The sequence below is a fragment of the Macaca nemestrina genome, chromosome 3, assembly GCF_043159975.1.
Source record: "Macaca nemestrina isolate mMacNem1 chromosome 3, mMacNem.hap1, whole genome shotgun sequence".
In the NCBI taxonomy this organism is placed as follows: domain Eukaryota; kingdom Metazoa; phylum Chordata; class Mammalia; order Primates; family Cercopithecidae; genus Macaca; species Macaca nemestrina.
The window spans coordinates 38,424,195-38,438,003 of NC_092127.1; the positions used below are offsets into that span (position 1 = coordinate 38,424,195).

Genomic DNA, 13,809 nt, shown 5'->3' on the forward strand with positions numbered 1-13,809 from the left:
TATAGAGCTAATACTTAGCTTGGGTTTGGCCTATTTAGCATATGATAATTAATGGCAGCTGCTATTTTTATTATTATTGTTGTTGAACTCATTTCTTAGCTTTAAGTATTTGATTCTGCCCAAACAGTTTATCGTAGTGATGGCTTGGATTGATGGTGGTGGTACCTATTGACCAGGGCTTCTTAACCCTGACACTATTGACATTTTGGGCCAGATGATTCTTTGTTGTGGGGTAGCTAGCCTGTTCACTGTAGGATATTAAGCAGCATCCCTAACCTCTGCCTATTAAATGCCAGTCATACCTACTACACCTAGTTGTGACAACCAAAAATGTCTCCAAACATTGACAGATGTCCCCTGGGAGAACCACTGCTGTAAAGCAAAGATGCTACTTCAAGAATTCAGTCTTCTTTTGAGCACCCTGAGGATAAAACAGGGAAAACAATAGATTTGCAAGCTTTGTAGCTTTTTATCTATATTAACAGAAAGGGCAAATGGACACCATTGTCTATTTTATAATTCAACCCATCAATCAATCTATTATATTGGAAAATGAATAGATCTCCTTATAAAACAGTCTCCTAAAGAATAATTGAGGCCACGCATAGTGGCTCACACCTATAATCCTAGACTTTTGGGGGGCCGAGGCGAAAGGATTGCTTGAGCTTAGGAGTTCAAGACCAGCCTGGACAACATAGTGAGACCCCATCTCTACAGAAAAATTAAAAAATTAGCCAAGTGGGGGCTGCATGTTTGTAGTCCCAGTTACTCAAGACGCTGAGGTGGGAGGATTGCTTGAACTTGAGAGTTTGAGACTGCAGTGGGCTGTGATTGGGACACTACACTCCAGCCTGGGTGACAGAGTAAGACCCTGTCTCAAAAAAAAAGAATAATTGACTTCTCTAGTATATGTATATCAGGCCTTGGCTTTTGCCTTTGTGTTCCCTCTACTAAAAGGTCCAGTCTAATTTTAGTTTTTGAACTTGGACAAGACATTTTTTGTGAAACTTTTCTTTCACAAATCAGTAAGTGCTAGAATTAGTCCATATACAGTCATGTGCTTCATAATGACATTTCAGACCACATATACTAGGGTGATTCTATAAGATTATAATGGAGCTGACAAATTCCTATTGCCTAGTGACATTAGAGTTGTAGGGCAATGCATTACTCAAATGTTCAGGGTGGTGCTGTTACAAACAAACCTACTGACTGCCAGTTGTATAAAAGCATAACATATGCAATTACATACAGTACATATGTGGCAGGCTGTTCTTCTATTGCTGTAAAGAAATACCTGAGACTGAGTAATTTATAAAGAAAGAGCTTTAATTGGCTTATGGTTCTGCAGGCTGTACAGGAGGCATAGCGGCATCCGCTTCTGAGAACGCCTCAAGAAGCTTCCAATCATGGTAGAAGGCAAAGGGGGAGCAGGAGGCACATCACATGGTGAAAGCAAGAGAGAGAGTGGGGGAGGTGCCACACACTTTTAATGACCAGAACTCACACACTGTTTTGAGGATAGTACCGAGAGGATGGTAATAAACCATTCAGGAGAAACTCACCCTTGTGATCCAATCACCTCCCACGAGGCCCCACCTCCAACACTGGGGATTATAATTCAACATGAGATTTGGGTGGAGGTCAGCATCCAAACTATATCAACATAATGCTTGATAATCATAATAAATGAGTATGTTACTGGTTTATGTATTTTTTGTTTTTTGTTTTTTGTTTTTTTTTTTTGTTTGTTTGTTTGTTTTTGAGACGGAGTCTCGCTCTGTCGCCCAGGCTGGAGTGCAGTGGCCGGATCTCAGCTCACTGCAAGCTCCGCCTCCCGGGTTCACGCCATTCTCCTGCCTCAGCCTCCCGAGTAGCTGGGACTACAGGCACCCGCCACCTCGCCCGGCTAGTTTTTTGTATTTTTAGTAGAGACGGGGTTTCACCGTGTTAGCTAGGATGGTCTCGATCTCCTGACCTCGTGATCCGCCCGACTCGGCCTCCCAAAGTGCTGGGATTACAGGCTTGAGCCACCGCGCCCGGCCCTGGTTTATGTATTTTTTATGCTATACTTTTAATCATTATTTTACAGTGTACTCTGTCTACTTTAAAAAAAAAAAAGTTAACTGCAAAACAGCTTCAGGCAGGTCTGGCAGGAAGTATTCTGGAAAAGGCATTGTTATCATAGTAGATGACAACTCCATGCATGTTATTGCCCTTGAACACCTCCCAGTGGGACAAGACGTGGAGGTGGAAGACAGTGATACTGATGATCCTGACCCTGTGTAGGCCTAGGCTAATGTGTGTGTTTGCGTCTTAGTTTTTTTTGTTTTTAAGAGAAGCTTAAAAAGTAAAAATAACAAAATTTTACAAAGAGAAAAAGGCATATAGAATAAGGATACAAGGAAAGAAAATATTTTTGTACAACTATACAATGTGTTTGTGTTTTAAGCTAAGAGTTATTAGAAGAGTCAAAAGTTGTTAAAAATCAAAATTTTATAAAGTCATACTAAGCAAAGATTAATGTATTATTAAAGAAAAATTTTTTAAAATACACTTAGTGTAGCCTAAGTGTACAGTGTTTATAAAGTCTACAGTAGTGTACGATCATGTCCTAAGCCTTCACATCCACTCACCACTCACTCACTGACTCATCCAGAGCAACTTCTAGTCCTGCAAGCTTCGTTCACAGTAAGTTGCCCTATATAGATGTACCAGTTTTTATCTTTTATAATATATTTTTACTGTACCTTTTCTATGTTTAGATACATAAATACTTCCCATTGTGTTACAGTTGCCTACAGTATTCAGTACAGTCACTTGCTGCACAGGTTTGTAGCCTGTGAGCGACAGGCTATAGCATGTAACCTAAGTGTGTAGCAGGCTGTATCACTGAGTTTTGTGTCAATTCACTCTACGATGTTCGCACAATGACAAAATCACCTAATGACACATTTCTTAGAAGGTATCTCCATCATTAAGCAACATGTCATGTACTTAGCATCTGTTATGTCAGGGCCAAGCCCTGGACAACCTTTCAGAGATAATCTTCTTTCTCTCCCCAACTCTTTGCCTTATTGACCAGTCTACAGGTTTCCCTGGACTGCACTCATCTCCTCGACAGGGACTAATCTTGCTCTGAGCACCATCCTACTTGCTTGGAACACTAATGCCGTTTAAAACCAGTCCCCCCTTTACAGGGAGGACTGGTTATTTTGATCACCAACTAATGCACCTGTTCTTTTGATCACTAACAAAATACATTTCCCTTTTTATGTTTATTCACTTCTACTCATACTAAAGGAATTCTTCCCTATAATTTTGACAGCTGGCTTTCTATAGTCTATAGTTCTCATTTTGTTAATTGAAAAAACAAGATTCAATACTTTGTTTGCAGGATACTACATGTTGTTAGAAGGTCAGAAAGATGAATAGGACATTAGTTTATTTTCTCAAGTCTGTTTTTATCTATTCAGAAGGAAAAGTAAAAGCTATGTGCACCCAAGGAACTACAAATAAAGACAAGAAATACAAGAGGTACAAATAACTAGGGCCAAAGGCCAAGTGTTATTTTGGCGTAATATAAGGAAAAATCTTAACAGCTTTCCAACAGTGAACGGAGGTAATTTGGTATAGTGGAAAGAGCCTTTTTTTTTTTTTTCTTTGAGATAGGGTCTTGCTCTGTCGCCCAGGCTACAGTGTAGTGGCACAATCACAGCTCACTGCAACCTTGACCTTCCAGGCTTAATCGATCCTCCCACCTCAGCCTCATGAGTAGCTGGGACTACAGGCGCATACCACTATGCTGGACCAACTTTGTTTTGTTTTGTTTTGTTTTTTGTTTTTGAGAGAGGGAGGGTCTCACTGTGTTGCCCAGGATTGTTGCAAACTCCTGGCCTCAAACCATCCTTCCACCTCGAGCTCCAGAAGTGCTGGGATTACAGGCATGAGCCACCACACGCAGCTGAAAAAGCCGTATTTTTGAAGTCTGACAGCCCTGGATAGATCTGTTAAATTAAATATTGGCTGTTTAGTCTTAGGCAGATTACTTAGCCTCTTTGAACCTCAGTTTTGTGTGTTTTTATTTCATTTGTAAATGGGGCTAAATAATACCTTCTTGAGTTGTTAAAACTAAATAAGATAATATTTAAAGTGACCAGCATAGTACTTAACACAGAGGAGTCATAAAGTAAATATGAGTTCCTGCCATTATTAAGAGATGAGATATGTCATGTTATCCAGAGAATTCACTTAGGCAGCTCTTCCACAAGCAACATGACTTGACTCAAGTAATCTCAATCTAGTTTCTGGGTTCTTAGCTTTTTAGCTTCTGGACTTCAGGCCTTGTCAGAGCACCTAGAAGAGATCAAATTCAAGGGACTGACTCACTAAACTCTGAGGCTTATGTATGAACCAGAATATTTATTCTCACTAAGGGCTATTCATTTCCATTATTTGGAATTTTCAGTTTTCCCTACCAGGGCACCTCTTCTTCACATGAGTCAAGAAGCCAAATGTGTTGTGGTTTAAAGAGGTTTAAAATGAGAATAAATGGAGGTGGCTCATCTCCAGGAGCATTTCACTTACTAAGATGAAATATCTCATGTCTACAAAAACTGAAAGACCACTTTTCTAAAACAGAACATGTTTTTCTAAGTAAATGTAAAGTTTATATTCATTAGACTCAGGGTTTTTCTCCCTTAACAGCCTAGAATCTGATGAACATATATAGTTAACGGACTTTTCCCTTCTTAGATTCTATGCTATCTCCCGTCTTAATCCTGGTTTTCTTCAACCAGTGCATAATACTATTGATTAGATTTAAAGTTTCATTGGTACGATCTCATTCCTAGTACGTAGCCTTAAGATTATACCCAAGTCTCCAAGATTACCTTCTTCCTAAAACATGAGGTATGTATTTACTTCAGGGTATACCCAAGTCTCCAAGATTACCTTCTTCCTAAAATATGAGGTATGTATTTACTTCAGGGTTTGTCCTACATGTAACTATCTCATCCATTATGTGTGTTATTTTACTTGTTAAGTTTCAGTTTTAGAGGATTCTTGTGGGCAAGGGGTGGACAATACTGTGTAGTGAAAATAGTTCCCATTCCCTCATTCCCAACAATGAATAATTTTCCAAAGCTCTTGTAATAAGTAGTATAAGGGGGCCAGGCACTGTGGCTCACACCTGTAATCCCAGTACTTTGGGAGGCTGAGGCGGGTGGATGGCTTGAGGTCAGGAGTTCATGACCATCCTGGGGAAGGGCAACATGGGGTAACTCCATGTCTCTACAAAAAATATAAAAATTAGCCGGGTGTGGTGGTGCACTCTTGTAATCCTAGCTACTCAGGAGGCTGAGGCAGGAGAACTGCTTGAACCCGGGAGGTGGAGGTTGCAGTGAGCCGAGATTGCGCCACTGTGCTCCAGCCTGGGTAACAGAGCAAGACTCTGTCTTTAAAAAAAATAAATAAATAAAATAAAAAGAAAAGAAAAGAAATAGAAGAAATATAAAGATTAATTGATCATTCTATTAAAAAGTAAACTTATGCCTTGAGCTTGGAGTAGTATCGAATAATTTGTGAAGTGCCTTCCAACTGTTATATTTTGTGATTTTATAACCTCCTTTTATCTCCTATTTTTTGGCTCCACTATCTAGATCCATCATCTTCTCTCACATTCTATCCGGTGTTTTTTTTTTTCAACTGATTTAGCATCCCATGTGGGTTGTGAATTTACATTTTCTTTTGCTGAAGCATTTTCCACAGTGTCAAGTATGCCTTGTTTGAAATTCTGTGGTGGTGTCATCTACAAAAATTCTAACAAGCTGTTACTGACACAAACAGTATCCCTTTGAGAATAAATTGTAATCGTTCTTTATCCTGCTTATAATTTGATAATTTTTGCATTTGGGAATTTGTTTTCTTCTGAATTCTTTTTTTATATGTATCGAAAGCTTTTTCGTGGCCCACATTTAGTTAACTTATTATTATGTAATTACCTTATTTTTGTGATTATTTATGAAAATTATTTTCAAACAATGATTTTATTAGTACTCAGTTAGAGTGAGGAATATTCACTTTGCAGTTGTTCGTTCCACTGTCTTGCCAAAACTCCTTCCTTATTTTTTACTCTTTATTCATCAAGTAATGTAGAGCATTGTGTCTATTATTATATTTTAATCTGCATACTGTGAAATCCAGCTCAGCTCTGGTCAGTGTCAGATCCCATGTTTTTAACCATTCGTTGTATATCAGAAAAAAAAAGAAAAAAAAGAAAATAAGGCAGCCATATATTCTTCATATGAAACATATTCTTAGACTACTCTGGTTACAGGATGTTACATTTTGGAAATAACCCTAGTAAATACCTTCATTAACGCCAACACTCCTGAGAACACAACTATAACATTTAATCCATGACTACTAAGCACAGTCAGCCTTAGCTTCTCAGGCTCTCATTCCAGACTCTTCCCGTACTCTACTTGTGAAGGCAGCCTTCAAGACGGCCTCCAATGACCTTCAACTCCTGATAGTCACACCTTGTTGGCTTACTACTAAAGAATAGAATGCTATAAGAAGTAATGAGATGTTAGGGTTTTATTATTATTATTATTATTATTATTTTGAGACAGTCTTGCTCTGTCGCCCAGGCTGGAGAGCAGTGATGGGATGTTGGCTCACCGCCAGCTCCCGGGTTCAAGCGATTCTCCTCCTACCTCAGCCTCCTGGGTGGCTTGGATTACAGATGCCCACCACCAAGCCCGACTAATTTTTGTATTTTTAATAGAGACGACATTTCACCATGTTAGCCAGGCTGGTTTTGAACTCCTGACCTCAGGTGATGTGCCCGCCTCAGCCTCCCAAAGCTGGGATTACAGATGTGAGCCACCACGCCTGGCCAAGATGTCAGTTTTGAGATTAGGTTATAAAAAGACTGTGGCTGGCCAGGCATGGGTGCCCATGCCTGTAATCTCAGTACTTTGGGAGACCAAGGCAGGAGGATCGCTTCAGCTCAGGAGTTTAAGACCACCCTGGGCAACGTGACAAGACTTTATCTCTACAAAAATTTTAAAATAGCTGGGAGTGGTGGTGTGTACCTGTGGTCTCAGCTACTCAGGAGGCTGAAGTGGGGTGGATCACTTGAGCCCAGGTGATCGAGGCTGCAGTGAGCTGTGTTTTTACCACCACACTCCAGCCTGGGCCACAGAATGAGACCTTGTCCATAAAAAAAAAAAAAAAAAAAAAAAAAAAAAAGACTGTAGCTTCCATCTTGGGTGCTCTCTATTGCTCTGTCTTGGATCATTCACTCTCAGAGAAGCCAGCTGCCAAAGGCATTCCTTCAGAGAGGCCCACATGAATGGTAACAGGCACAAGTGAGCTTGGAAGCTGATCCTTTCGTAGTTGAGCCTTCATGACTGTAGCTGTGGCTGACACAACAGCAGCTTTTTGAAAGATCCTAAACCATAACTAACCAGCTAAGTCTTCCAGATTACTGTCCTACAGAAACTATGAGATAATAAATCTTCATTGTTTTAACTACCGAGTTTTGGGGTAATTTGTTGTATTACAATAGATAACTAATATACTGCCTGGGTTCCTCCTCCAGCCTGGCCTGTTTTATTTGAAACCTTCTAATCTTCCAAGTCCCTACTTTTTCCTCAGAATCCAGTCTAATTCCAGGATTGGATGGTTTTCATCTTGGATTAAGCCAGTGGCAAACTAACCTCTGGACCCCAGTGTCTTCACCTGTAGAATGTGGGGATTTGTTGGGCTAAGTGATGTCCAGATTCCTTTTAGCCCTCAAGTTCTCTGCTTCTGCATTTCCCCAGGCTCTGTCTTCAATTTCATCAAAAGAATGAATATGAGAAATAATTGTTAGAATCAACCAAATTTTATTCACTCTGGGGATCTTGTTTACTAGACTGACTTGTACGGGGGAAAGGCAACAAGCAAATTAGGCTTATGGGACAGCAGAACTGCATCTGTCTTGCTGACTCTTCAAAATCTGTCTTCAGAATCTCAGCTCTGGAATTTCCTTTTCTCATTCTCAATTGCCACTTTACCCAGGGCATACTGACCTCAGCCAGTTAAGGTGGCCCCAGGAAAATCAGAGGCAGAAGCACAATAGGGAGGAGCCTAGAGAGGCCCAGACTGAGGGTAGCAGAAAACTCAGCAAGCGAGATGGCAGACTTCTCAATCCAAGACTTGTGGAAATGGATGTTTGTGTATATTCCAGGCCCATTGGTTTGGATGCAGTTTGATCCCCGGCTCACCACTCCTGCCAGGACCCAGAAATCTTCAACTTGACACATCAGGGGGTCTCCTCTACTGCCTAAAGAGAGAGAGAGAGGAAAGTTGGCCAGACAGTGCATAGGGCAAAGGGAAGGAGGTGAAACTCTTCAAGAGTGTAGCCAAGAACTGTGCGTTTAGGCCTGTCCAGACACTCCTGGGTTCACCCAGGGTCTCCGAAGATATGAGATGTGGAGGAAGCACAGTGGGGAAGGCAAGGCCTGTGAAAGGTGCCTGAGGGGTGGATTCTTACAGTACACTGATCCATCTGCCCCACTGGGAGCTTGGAGCAGATCATAGCTTCACTGATGATGAGCTCAACTGCGTGCAGCAAGCTTTCATTTTGATAGTAGTCACCGCATGTCTGGAGATCAGTGAGGGACACTTTCACCTCCATCAGTGTATAAGAAGGCTTGATATCTGTAGGGCCAAAAAGAGTCAAAGCTGTCTTAATTAAAAAGTGATTTCTAGCTATGGATACAGATTTTGTGCCTTTGATTTTCAGAGAAAGCTCTAATTTCAAATATTCTGCCCTGTGTTAGATACCATCCTGATTTCTGGTTTGGGAAACAACCTAAAGGCTGAGCTCCCCGGCCCTGGACGAGGCTGTGGGCAGTTGGCTCCTGTTCATATAGCACAAATTAATAACAGAAAAATCTTGTAATTTAGGAAAACCCAAAACAGTGAATGTAGAATTAAATTGTCTTCAGAATATAGATTTATTTTTCCATAGAAATAAGGGGTAGATCTAGTAAGAAGAATTACCCAGAAATGAAGCTGTACTTTCCTAGCTAGTTTGACTCAGGAACCTTTGCTGAGTGGCCTTCCTTTCCTGAGCACATCTTCATGTCTCCTTTCCCTATCCACCTACCCACACACACTCCACCCAGGTACAGAGGGAGAACTATATTACTTAGACTGCACAGAACTATCCTATCTCTAAATTCATTGTTCTGTCCTTTTTACTTTTAAGGTCTCAGCACTATTGCTAAACAAGAACAAAAGCTGGTATCAATAAGCAAAGAGATTATAGCAGAAGAAATATGGAAGAGGCAAAGGGTCACAGAGAATTTGAAGTCTGAAGTACCTCAGATTACTGCAGTATATCTGGTGCTCTAGGGCTAGGATAGAGAGCAGGCGGAGAGAATGTCAGTCGAAGAAGTAGAACACAGAAAATCTATGTATCTTCACGTCAGAATACTCCAGTATAGCCCCATCCAGTCACCCAGCAGGAGGTTGTATTCTTCTTCAGGTGGACTTCAGACGAGGGAAGGCAGAAGAGCAGGACAACAGGGCTAACAGAAACTGGGGAGGGCAGTTTTACTACAGCAATGGCACTAGATGTGTTTGCTTGGAAATCAGGGTTGGGGGATAATCTGGGACACATGTACTATCGTTTTGGAGTCTGCGCAACCAATGATCTACCACCACTACACTGTATTTCCTGGCATCCTTAGACCTGAGAAGAGAAGCAGAAGAGATACCATGGGTTTCTTGTGACTCTGCCCTGGGTCATCATAGCAGAGCCCATTGTTCTGGATATGGCATTTTTCCTCTAGTTCTTCTGAGGCTTTCATTCCTTCAACAAGTATTGAGCATCTCCTGATAAATGAAATTAAAAGCCGGGCGCGGTGGCTCAAGCCTGTAATCCCAGCACTTTGGGAGGCCGAGACGGGTGGATCACGAGCTCAGCAGATCGAGACCATCCTGGCTAACACGGTGAAACCCCGTCTCTACTAAAAAATACAAAAAACTAGCCGGGCGAGGCGGTGGGCGCCTGTAGTCCCAGCTACTCAGGAGGCTGAGGCAGGAGAATGGCGTAAACCCGGGAGGTGGAGCTTGCAGTGAGCTGAGATCCGGCCACTGCAGTCCAGCCTGGGGGACAGAGCGAGACTCTGTCTCAAAAAACAAAAAAAGAAATTAAAATAGACATGATCTGGCCCTCAGGGGGCTATAATTTTAAGGGGTGCGTGTGTGTGTGTGTGTGTGTTTGTGTGTATGTGTGTTGGGGCAGAGCAAGAGAAACAACAAACAAATACAAAATTTACAATTGTGATAAATGTTATGAAGAAAACAAACAGAATTTTAAAGTAGAGAGTAAAGGAATCGGGGAGAGTCTTTGGATTGGATGGTTAGGAAAGGTCTTGTTGAAGAGGTAACCTTTCAACTGAGTCCCAAAAGGAAAAAGTCAGCCGTAAGAGTGATAAAAGCATTCCAGACAGGGAATAGAGTATGCAAGGCCTTGAGGGTGAGAAAGAGCTTGGCAGTCTCCAGGAATTGAAAGAAAAACTGGAGAATGGGATGAGGTTGGAAAAGTGGGCACACACCTGGTGATTCATGGCTTGTAGGCCACAATGTGGCATTTGGGTTTTATTATAGGTGCCTGGGCAACCACTGGAGGATTCGAAGCAGGGAGTGATATTATTTCACCCCTAACTTTAAAAAGTCACTTTTTGATGTGTATTGAAAGTAGTAAAACCTATTATACTGTTGCAGTGGTCCAGGGGTAGCTATGTTAGAGTCAAAGTATATTTTGGAAGTAAAACTGACAAGAATGGTATGTGCATTGGATGTGGAAGGTGAGAAAAAGAGAGATACAATATTTGTCTTGAGTAACTGGTTATATTGTTGAATGAAATGAGGAAGAGAGAGAGAAAAAGACTAGGGGACAGTGATGGTGGTAAAATTACCTTTTCTGACCATGTTACCTTTGAGATGCCAAATGGAAGTGCATCAGGACTGGTGTTTGGGGCTAGAGATACAAGTATGAGTGTTATCAGCAAATATATGACATTTAAACCAAGGGAAATGGATGAGGGTAGATAATGAGAAATTACTTAATGGGTACAATGTACATTATTTGGGTGATGGATACCCTAAGAGCTCTAATGTCACCGCTATGCAGTCTAGGCATATAACAGAAATTACAGTTGTACTCCATAAATGCATACAAATAAAATAAAAATATTTTAAACTAAGAGGCACACTTTCTTTCAAAAAGAAAAAAAAAGATGGATGAGTTAACTTAGGGATAGTGAAGAGGGCTCAGGATTGTGCATCTGAAGAGTGGTATGAGGTGCAGGCATGCTGTAAGGGAAGGAGCCCTTCCTGGGGGATGTCTCCTGGGTAGAGGCTTCAATTTGAGGAATGGGGTAGGAGAATGTAACTATTTTTAGGTAGTCAATCAAGATGATGTTACATTTGAAGAAGCCTAAAGTCTGAGAGTAGTTGTAGTGAACTGAGAGCTGGAGTAGGACATATTTGAACCCACTAATAACGCACAACAAGTGTATTGGGCAGTGCACGATAAGCCCCGCCCAGCCTCAGCTCAGGCGCTTCAGTCACCCAGGTGCCTTCATAGGTCTCCCCACAGCAGGACCAGCACTCACCGGAAGCAGATCGCCACTGTCAGCACCCACTCCTCTGAGATGAGGGTGGCTGAGCAGACATGAATCAAGCCCTGGCGGATGCTGACCTGCCAGGGCCACTGTCCCACACTAGCCTCCCAGCCTGAGTCAATGCCAGATGAGACTGGGCCAAGAAAACTTGGAGGGATGCAGCCTGGAATCCTGCCCCTCTGCCCTCACCCCTCCATGGTCATTTCCCAAACTCAGGTCCTCTTTCCTCTGTACACAGATTCCCTTCCCTCAGTCCATCCAGGCATGCTGCCCCTGCCTGAGGTGTCTTACTTGACTTCAAGAGATTCTCTGGTTCATCCTTATCTGTCAGTTTTGGAAGTAGAACTGACAAGAATGGTATATACATTGGATGTGGAAGGTGAGCGGAAGTGAGATACAATATTTGTCTTGAGTAACTGGTTATATCGTTGAATGAAATGGGGAAGACCTTGTCTCACTCTGTTACCTGGGCTAGAAGTACAGTGGGATGATCATAGCATACTGCAGCCTAGACCTCCTAGTGGGAGAATGGGGAATGTGGGAGGCACTCTTGATGAATTCTTGTTGCTACAGAGGGCGCTCACCCATGCCCTGTGCAGCCTTTCCTGGTCTGAAGCCCCTGTCCCTACCTAGAGCTTAACTCGCTCTGGGAGCTCACACGAAATCCCCAGCAGAAGGAATAGCGTGAATGCACAGCCAGCAGCGCCATGTCTCTGTTCTCAGGGCCAGCACTCCCTGCCCCCTGGACTCAGGATCCCAGGGAGAGGCCAGTGGAGAGCACCCAGAGAAGGGGGGGCAGGACCATCTCCTCTTAGATGGATTCCTCTGCTTCACCCCCTCCTCTCCTGTGGTCTTCACCCCCTGCCAGATCCTGAAGGGACCAGACTTCAGAAGTGCAGCTGCAGGACCCAAGGGAGGAACGGGGGGGGGGGGGGGGTCTGCGGCGCCCCCTGCTGTCCTGGAAGAGCAGGGTGTCTGGGATTCAGCCTGAGGGTGGGTGATGGGAGGTAAGAAGGGAAGGTTGGAGGTGGGCATTGGAAGGAGCAGGGCTCGCTCAGTGCTTAGTGACCCGGGTGTTGAACAAATCTAAGTTAACACACTTCCCTCTGTCTAACCTGCAACATCTCAGGGACCTGCCCTGGTGCGCCCATTTAATTCTGCCTTGACCAAAGGTGAACCAATGGAGGGCAGATCCCTGAGTTGGGATCTCAAACGGCTGTGCCGACTGGCCACCCCAGGTCCTTGGCCTCTAGAATGGTTCTGACAGGACTGACAGGAGAAAATAAAGGGAAAATGAACCAGTCAGTTCTCTGACCAGTGTTTTCTGTTTTCTCTCTTTCCCTTTGTGCCTCAATCGTTACCTGCTCTTAACCTTCTTTAGGTAGCAAATATGTCTTAGGTCTTTGTTGTGTTAAAGGATATTGTGTTAAAATGTGGAACGGGATCTATAGGGAACTGCCTGTCTTCCAGGAGTTTACATCTAGTGGGAGAGAGGTGGAATAAGGAAATAACTCAGGAGGTTTTTACTTATAATTTATATCCTGTTCATTTGAAAAGGGGGACAAGGGGCTATGGAAACTAAACAAGGGACTGTGACATGGGACTATGACAGAGCATTTGTATATGTGGTACAGACTGTTCAGCCTCATTCCTGGCTCTCCCCAAGGACTGGCTTTGTTGTTGTTGTTGCTTTTGGGGTTTTTTTGTTGTTGTTTTTTGTTTGTTTTTGAGACAGAGTCTCACTCTGTTACATAGGCTAGAAGTACAGTGGGATGATCATAGCATACTGCAGCCTAGACCTCCCAGCCTCAAGTGATCCTCCCTCCCCAGTCTATGGAGGAGCTGGGACTACAGGCGTGCGCCACCATACCTGGCTTATTTTTTGTAGAGATAGGCTGTTAATATGTTGCCCAGGCTGTTCTCAAACTCCAGGACTCAAGCAATCCTCCCTCCCCAACCTCCCAAAGCATTAGGATTACAGCCATGAGCCACCGCACCCAGCCACGGTTACTATTCTTAATAGCATGATGATGATGATGATGATTAATAACATAATGATGAAGAAGAAGAAATAGTTGTTGAGACAGTTTAATATTCCAAGCCCAGTGCCTGGCACAGG

General features: G+C 42.8%; 1 protein-coding gene across 11 annotated transcripts in view; it reads left to right on the top strand.

The window, feature by feature from the left end:
• The window catches only part of LOC105463471 (SH3 domain containing 19), a 197,048-nt gene that overhangs the window by 52,575 nt on the left and 130,664 nt on the right, over window positions 1-13,809 (top strand). For 5 of the 11 annotated variants that reach the window (XM_071092929.1, XM_011710570.3, XM_011710567.3 and 2 more), the window contains exon 1: window positions 4,569-4,911. The exons of 4 other annotated variants lie outside the window; for them this stretch is intronic. The gene's annotated coding sequence lies outside the window, so the exon portion shown is untranslated. Of the gene's footprint in view, window positions 1-4,568; window positions 4,912-13,809 lie in introns of those variants that run through there. 2 more of the 11 variants (XM_071092934.1, XM_071092932.1) reach the window with 2 other exon arrangements.